At 37.3% G+C, this 8,883-nt stretch overlaps 2 pseudogenes; both read left to right on the top strand.

Annotated features, from left to right (window-relative positions):
• The first annotated feature begins 381 nt into the window (after positions 1-381).
• Positions 382-8,883, top strand: part of LOC125172917 (40S ribosomal protein S27-like) — an 80,118-nt pseudogene continuing 71,616 nt past the window's right edge.
• Positions 4,727-8,218, top strand: LOC125171662 (sorting nexin-19-like; annotated as a pseudogene).

The raw sequence follows: 8,883 nt of genomic DNA, 5'->3' as shown, positions 1-8,883 counted from the left end.
AAAAGACCAACCTTCCTGGAAACTTCTGGAAAGAAAGTGCTGATACTGGTGTCTGTGCTATTCCTTTCAGAAATTTCTGTTGCTTAATGGCCCTTATGACTGGCAAAGCCTTTCCTAGGAGGATTATGACCCTGTTCACCCAACTGTGCACCCAGGGAGTATTTTGTCTCCGAGATGACTTTTGTCCCTCTGTGCTTATTAACCGTGTGTTAATTGCACACTTAGCTTTCCCTATCTGCGCTTCCATATGTGTGTGTGTAAATGGTGCGACGCGTGCTCTCCTGCATGGCCCATGTCATAGAATCTCTAACATCGTGATGTCACAAAAGCATGCTTTCCCAATATTTATTGCTTCATGGATTTATGTAAGAGCAACCAGGAAGTGTGTACCGTGGCGAGCCAAGCTCCGGCTTCCGGTATCTCTCACAGCTTAATCTCCCTTTTCCTCACCTCCAAGGAGTTAGGTATTTATGTAAGCTTCAGGTACTCCCTTCCATAGCTGACATAATAATTCCTGCTTTATACTTTTAATTTGAGGGCTCAAGAAGTAAAAACAAACAAAACCGAAAATGAAGCAAAACAAAAACAAAGAAGAAAACAGTCATTAAAACTTCCAAACTTTTGGCTAAGACCTTTATAGAGGCATTGATTTGGGTCATTAAAACTGTAAGATAGGAATAATTGTTATTCTAATTTTATTGACACGATAAGGCTCAGCTAAGTTAAACAATTTGTCCTAGGTTATTGAATTTATAAGTAATGGAGCTTAGAGTGGAGCCTGTGTTGTCTTCTCTTAGAAAGTCTATTTTTTCAACTGCTCAAGCAGTTGCTGGTATTTCTGAGCCAGCCATTGCCCCTCTGCAGTCTATTCCTTCCATAACAGAAAATCTATGTTAAAATAAAATAATTAATATGTTAATTATTGAAATAATTTGATAACATATTAAATAAATAACATTCTGGTAATTAAATTATAAATAAATTACATATAGAAATTAATAAATTAAGTTAAATCTGTTTGTGTAGAGAACCCAGAATAGTTCCAAGCACATAGTAGTAGGCAATATATGATACGTAACAAATACTTAATTCTTAACTAAGATCATTAAGATCCATTTTTTTTTAATGATTATTTATTCTTGAGAGAGAGACACACACAAAGTGTGAGCAGGGGAGGGGCAGAGAGAGAAGGAGACACAGAATCCGAAGCAGGCTCCAGGCTCTGAGCTGTCAGCACAGAGCCCAACACAAGGCTTGAACCCACGAACTATGATATCATGACCTGAGCCAAAGTCAGATGCTTAACCGACTGAGCCACCCAGGCGCCCCAAGATCCATTGTTGGACATACATCATTTAATTTCAACCTTTATCCTTAGTCACATGTATGATACTAAGCTTTGTGCCTCTGACTTCTTTTGTTCTGGAAAATTTCAAGGGATTAGCCTAAAGGGATGTAGATGAAAACATTTCACTCCCTCCTGGTTTATTCTCCAACTTCTTTCCTTCCTTCCCTCCTTCCTATTCATTCAATGAATACTTATTGTATGCCTGCCATGTGACAGATTCTAGTTACTGCAGATACAGACCATGGTGAAGGTTGGATTGAGGTAAAGAGTCTATAACAAATCAGCACAAAGCCACAAAGGTTTATGTCCAATCCATGTGATGTGTCCATCTCAAGTCAACAAGATGGTCTCTGCTCTATGCTGTCTTCACTCAGGGCCCTGGATGGTGGATACCCACCTATGTGCTACCATGACAGCTGAGACAAGAAAAAAAGGAATGTGGTAGCTATGCATTATTAATAGTGACATATATCACTTCCATGAATTTCTTCTGGGCCATGGAGTCCCATGGCCACACCTAACTTGAAGGAAAAGTATAATTTTCTCTTTTCCCAGACAGCAAACCTGGTAAACAGCATAGAAACCTTGAAGGAAAACTCCAGTTATTTGTCTCTCACCTCACTTCCAGAAAGTTCAAGGAGGTGTGCATATAGACAGTAATTGTTCACTGTCTTGTTCCTAATTAATCACTTTATTCTCTTTCCATTTCTTTGCATTCAGCCATCCAATCATGTATTGAATATAATAGTACATGTTAGGCACTATATACAACAAATAATATTTTTTTTAAAAAAAAAGAAAGACATGCTGTGCTTATGTCACATGTTGTAAAAGATAAAAAGTAAGTAAAATATTTATATTTCAAAGGATGATTATGGTTTTATACTAAGGAGAAGTAAAAGCAGGGAAGTTGGGGGGATCATGTAAAGACAGAAGATGTGTGAGAAAAATGTAATTAGGACCAGTCTTGCTGAAATTGATGTTTCAATATGGAATTCATAAGTAAAGCTTCTACATCTAAACAAGTCTAGAAGCAATGTCAAACACTTGCTTATAAGAACTGTTTGGTGACCTGTGAAAATCAGTGATTTGGAATTACATACCTGCACCTCAACGATAACAATAAAAATCATTGGATCCAAAAAAAAAAAAGGACACCAAATTAAACTAAATGAAAACAAACATAAATAAAAACAATTTTCAAAAATGAAAAAGGAAATCTGAACTCAAGAATGGGGCAGTGTTAGCTATAAAGTAGATGAATTGTAGATTTTCTTAAAAAATTCAGAGCCATATTTTCTATCTTTTGGATAAAGGACAATAATTTTCCAATTCTAAAACAATAAACATGCATGTGTACCCAAAATATATTTAAAAAGAGAACGAAGAAGGAAATATATTTTTAAAATATTTTTGTTGCTATTGTGAATTTATGTTTTCATCATGCACGACTGTAATCACTTAGCATACAAAACCTTTTTCTTTCATTTAATATTAGCAGTTTTTAATGGCATGTTGTTATCTTTATGTAAATCTTATCTAGTGTTTTTTAATTTTTTAATGTTATTAATTTTTGAGAGAGAGAGAGAGAGAGAGAGAGAGAGAGAGAGAGAGAATGAGTGGGGGAGGGGCAGATAGAGAGGAAGACACAGAATCCGAAGCAGGCTCCAGGCTCTGAGCTGTTAGCACAGAGCCGACCCGGGGCTAGAACTCATGAACTGTGAGATCATAACTTGAGCGGATGGTGGAGGCTTAACTGACTGAGCCACCCAGGCACCCCTCCAGTGGTTTATAATATACCTTGGAGTGGGTATACCATTGTTTTGCTTAGTTGCATTTTTGTAAGGTATTTAATTTATTTCCCAGTATTTCAATGTGCAGCTTATAAAAATCATTTTGTCTATTAAATATTTGGCAGAGTGAAATAGGACTTGAGAAAATAAACACGTAGATTAATAGGATCATCCTTTCAAAGTAAACATGGGGAGCACCTGAGTGGCTCATTCTGTTAAGTGTCGGACGCTTTGTTTCAGCTCAGGTCATGATCTCATCATTCCTGAGATTGAACCCTATGTCAGGTTCTGCACTGATACTGAGAAGCCTGCTTGGGATTCTCTCTTTCCCTCTCTCTGCCCTTTCCCTGCTTATGTACTCTTTCTCTCTCAAAACAAATACATATTTAACAAAAATAAAGGTAAATCATGGGATTTCTAAGAGATGGAGAAATTGGTAGCACTACTTTGGCACCCAGTTGTGAAGAACGAGACTGTTCACCTCCAACCCCCTCAGGAATAACCATAGAGTCTTTATAAGGTGCAATATATCATAGATATTTCAGCTTCATTCTCCATCAGCCAAAACTTGGAGAGACAACAAGTCACACTTCAGCATGGAGCATCCATAAACAGACCTGTGACACTTGTACCATTCAAGTGCAGTGATAAGCCATGTTAATTCATAAAACAGACATTGATGCGTATTTGGCATTTTATTTTGGAAGATGAAATTCTTTGATATGTGAGTATGGAAGTGTTAGGCTATTACATGGTTTCAGCCAGGGCTCTGTAATTTGTCTATCCACTTTTTTTTTTTTAACTCCAATATAGTTAGTATACAGTGTTATATGAGTTTCAGGGGTATAATATAGTGACTGAACAATTCTATATATTACTCAATATTCATCAATCGTGGTAAGTGTACTCTTAATCCCCATCAGCTGTTTCCCCCAGACCCCCACCCACCTCCCCCCTAGTAACCATCTGTTTGCTGTCTATAGTTAAGAGTCTGTTGGCTTGGTTTGTCTCTCTCTCTTTGTCCCTTTGTCCCTTTGTTTTGTTTCTTAAATTCCACATGTGAGTGAAATTATATGGCATTTTTCTTTCTCTGACTGACTTATTTCACTCAGCATGATATTCTCCAGCTCCATCAATTTGTTGCAAATGGCAAGATCACATTCTTCTTTATGGATGAATAATATCAATCTATATCTACATCATCTATATTTGTATCTATCTATAGACATATATATATATATATATATACCACATCATCTTTATTCATTCATCTGTCTATCCATCCTTTAAAGTCAGCTCTTGAGACTTTTCTGTAGAACTGAAAAGAAAGACCACCCTACAATGAAGAGACTTTCCAGTCCTTTGATCTCAGTGGTGTGATTTTTTCCTACATACTCTTCATTCACTTACCATTTAAATAAATAAATTCCCCTGACTTTATAAAATTAACCCATTATTCTATAGTTAATGATGATTCTTTTTGTCTATTCTTTTTGTTAACGGATAAGGAAGAATATCCAAGATAAAATTACACCCAGAACATTCACTGTACCTATCTCTTTGACACTGAACAGTGCTAAGTACCATGGAGAAGAGAACAAAAGAAGCAGACATGTGCCCTAGAGAAGTTAATTTCTATCAGGTGTGTGAATATGCCACAGATAATATTCTGTACGGAAATGTACTTATTTTTGTTTTGTGACATTTGGGCAATGAGTCCTCATGTTACAATTACTTTTGAGCTCACCCCTTAATTCCTCCAAACTTTCTCCAGGGACAGGAAACATCTAGAGCCTAATGAAGCTTCTTTGAGAGGAAGAAGGCATGACCATCAACTGACCGTTTACAGTGTTGTCTCTATACCACATAGTAGGATTGGAAAACACATTATTTACCAGTTTTCCTCTCAACTATCTGCTGGGATTGCAAAGCGTTTTTCCAGTGCAGATGAAAATATTGAAACTCCAAGATACTTAAATAAATCTTGTTCAAGGCAGGTAAGAGTAATTATATAAATATGGTCTTGTGTATTAGTTGGAAAGTATCAAGACAAACACTGGTATCTGATTGTGCAACATGGTCAGAACAAAGTACTTATGTGCTTTCCTACTAAATAGCAACAATTGTTCATTACTTCTAATATGACTGTGGTGATAGGTATAAATCATAGAAATAACCACTTACACAAGTCAACCAATGGAAGGCAGGAAAAAGAACTCCATCACATGATAAAACCTATGAATATTCCTAAATTAAGTAATAATTCTTGATAAGATCTAGAATACTCTTAAGCCTACAAGATATTACTGAGACAGGGACATCTGAATGGCTCAGTTGGTTAAGCATCTGACTTTGGCTCAGGTCATGATCTCAGTTTGTGAGTTCGAACCCCACTTTGGGCTTTGTGCTGACAGCTCAGAGCTGGGAGCCTGCTTTGGATTCTGTGTCTCCCTCTCTCTCTGCCACTCCCCTGCTTGAGCTCTGTCTCTCTAAAAAAATAAATTAACATAAAAATTGTAAAAACAATATATTACTTACTAAGACAACAAAGAAAAGCGTTACTCTTATTGCACTTACTAATGTTTTTAATAAATTAATATATTAATAAAGCAATTACATAGATGTCATAAAAAGAACAAATTCCTTATTTATAAAATTCTGGTATTGGTACAGGTTGGAATTCCTCTAATCAGCAAAACACTGTTTCTATTCCTGCAGCAGACAAAAGAGAGCATATAACTTTGTATCTTCCATCAAGGGTGATCTGCAAAAAAAAAGAATAGAGTAGGAGGTAAAAGGGTAGAAATAGAACCATTGGCTTCTACTATGTGCAATGCAGTGTGCAGGGTGCTTTACATAGAACACCAAAATAGATCTCACCAAAACTCTCTTAAACCAGGACCGCTATCTGCACTTAATAGAGAAAAATATGCTATAAAATATGGTTGGGTCAGAATTTTAACTATGCTACAAAGCAGAAGGAAACAACTAGATAATAGAGGCAGACAGGGAATTTTGAGATGACAGAAGAATGAATAATTCCTTTTCAGAAGACTCTTTTTTTTTTTTATTTTGATGTCATTGAATCTAGGAAAGTTTAGGTTGCAAACACTAGAACTTTTCCAAGTCCCTTACTTGGGGTTGGAAGCGAAAGAGCCAAGAATGTATCACGGTAATAAAGATTAAGAAATTGATTCTTGTTCTAAATATCTTTGCTCATTTGGCTGCAAACTTGCAATGCTTCCTTGGAACTAAAAATATAAATCTAGGCAGTCATGGCTCATTCTTTATAGTAAAACTTCTTTGAATTCATCTTGCTGAGAGTCAATTAAGAATTGAATGTTAGTCCTCAAATTTTCCTACATGTCTGTTTGGGCCCTCTCTTTTTTCTAGGCTAATGAGGTCTCCACTTTCACTTTGACCTTATCATGCTCATATTTGCACTTCACATTTTTCCAGGTGAGAAATATCAGTTTGCTGGTACTCATCATCTTCCTGCTTTGGAAAGAATCTCCTGCCCATCTTTTCTTGGGTTCATGTGTATTAAACTGTATACTGTTGTCTCACATATGGGGATTGAACTGCTATTCTTAAAAGGGAAATTAAGTGACATGATCAGAAAAACACTAAAGGCGTTGCTTGAAGCTGAGAAATCCATCACTGCCCAATAATTTTCAACAAATACATGATTATAAAATATAGACAATTCTATAGTCCAATGGTAAACTTAGGACTCCCTTTAATGTAAAATGAAATATAACCACTAGTTAGACGCTTAAAACTATTTGAAGAAAAAATTAGCCCCTTTTGGTTACCTGAGCTACAGGGTGCTCTGAGAGGCATCTTGATAAATGAAGTTCCATAACTATTTATTGGTAGAGGTTTCCAGAATATCTTTAAAGTGGTTTGTGGGAACAAAAATGAAATGCGCCTTCAACAAAGTTTAGAAGTAAGAGCACCACTCAAGATAAAACCACAAAGTTGTTGTCTGGTTCTGGAATATTGAATTTGAAGCTATCTGGGAATACACAATGGAGAGATAAGGAATGTCTATAGCAGGAAGAGCCTTAAAGGCCAGGCAAAGGGGCTTCACCTTTCTGTGAAAGCACTAGAGAGTCAGGAAGTTATTTTTTAAGGAGGTGAGACGCTGGAGTCAAGGATTTCATTCATTCATTAACTCTTTCTATTTCTATCATCTAGCTATTCCTCCCAATTGGGGACCTCTTTTCCATTATGTATAGTATTCAAGGAAGCTACTGCCCACATCGTGCAATAGAAGCAATGCAGGCAGAGAGATCCTTTTTGGCTTGACCAAATGAACTCTCCAAACTGGGGTTTTAAGTATCAATAACAACATTGGGATGTTAGGGATTTACAGCCACTAGGTCACTAATATTGATGGCCGCTGGTTAGTACAATAGCAATGATGATTTACTGGCTAGAATACTAACATACCAGCTACTAGAAATGCAGCCAGAAAAAGCCCCAAAAACATCCTGAATGAATCCCAAAGGGCATGTAGACGGTTACTTGTTAGACAGCTGTGCAAACCCAAGACCTCAGCAGTGGTGACCTGGGCACAGAGACAGAGTTCACTGACACAACTCTGGATCTGTTCCTTTGGCTGCTAATGGAACAGAGGAGATGACTGTGTGTAGAAAATACGCAGAAAGTTCTTCATTTTAACTTTGGTATTCTGATTCAGAAGTGGCTAGAGGTGCAAGTGGCCGATCTAACATGTCTGGAATATAGTGCCTCTGGCTTCTTTAGGAGTCCATCTGGCATGGTGGAATTTTGTGTAAGTATCCACAGTCTATAAGGACCCAGGAACAGAAGGTGGCTTCTGAGACATAGTCTTTGCAAAGCCTGATGGGGGTTCTACCAGATGTTATAGTAGAAATTCCTAGAGTGGACAAATGTTGGCTGAGCTGCAGTCTAATTCTGGAGTCTACTGCAACCCCTCATCAACAAGCATTTGATTTACTGCCTTTAGGATATAATCCTGGGATTCTCAGATAACAGTACCTCTGTTGAGGGATCTACCATGATCACATCAGTCTCAGGTACTCCAGGGTAAGAGGATGGATGTCTCCCCTTAACCATAGATGGGAAATGGTTGGGAAAGGAGAACTACTTTGCTACTGAGAGACCAGTTGGGAAGCCTGTGCCCTCTGGAATTGGGTTTATCTCAGAAGTCCTGCTTGGGGTCTCCATGGAAATCTTCTTCCCAGTTCTACTCCATTTGTATCAGGAGATAGGGCAATGTATGTGCCAATAGCATGCATACCTATTTCTATACCTGTAAAAAGAGTATATATGACATTGTCTGCTTCTTGTCTTGCAGAATAGCTTTGGCTTACACCCATTATCCTATCCATATTTTTTCAATCTCTCCCATTTATTCTGTTATGTATCTAATACTTATACTCAATTATTTGGTGTTCAAGCTAGCCAGATTCATGCAACTAGGAACTCTGCATGATTGAATAGTTTTGAGCAGAGGAATGACCAAGTTTGCATTTAAGGTTTTACACTTAGGGCTGAACTTGAATAGACTGAGACTGAATCAGATTTATGACAGGAGCACATAGGCAGTGGCAGTTAGAAAGGAGGAAACAAATAATTTTTGTGTGATTATGTAACGATGCTTCCCCAAAAGGTTTTATTGGATTCTGAACGGGGAAACATTCTTAATAGTCTCCCATCAACCGTATCCAGTCAGAGACAAAGCATATGGTGCAA

Source organism: Prionailurus viverrinus, chromosome C1, assembly GCF_022837055.1.
Source record: "Prionailurus viverrinus isolate Anna chromosome C1, UM_Priviv_1.0, whole genome shotgun sequence".
Classification (NCBI taxonomy): Eukaryota; Metazoa; Chordata; class Mammalia; order Carnivora; family Felidae; genus Prionailurus; species Prionailurus viverrinus.
The sequence above is the reverse complement of the archived record's forward strand: the minus strand, read 5'-3'. Positions and strand labels throughout refer to the sequence as shown.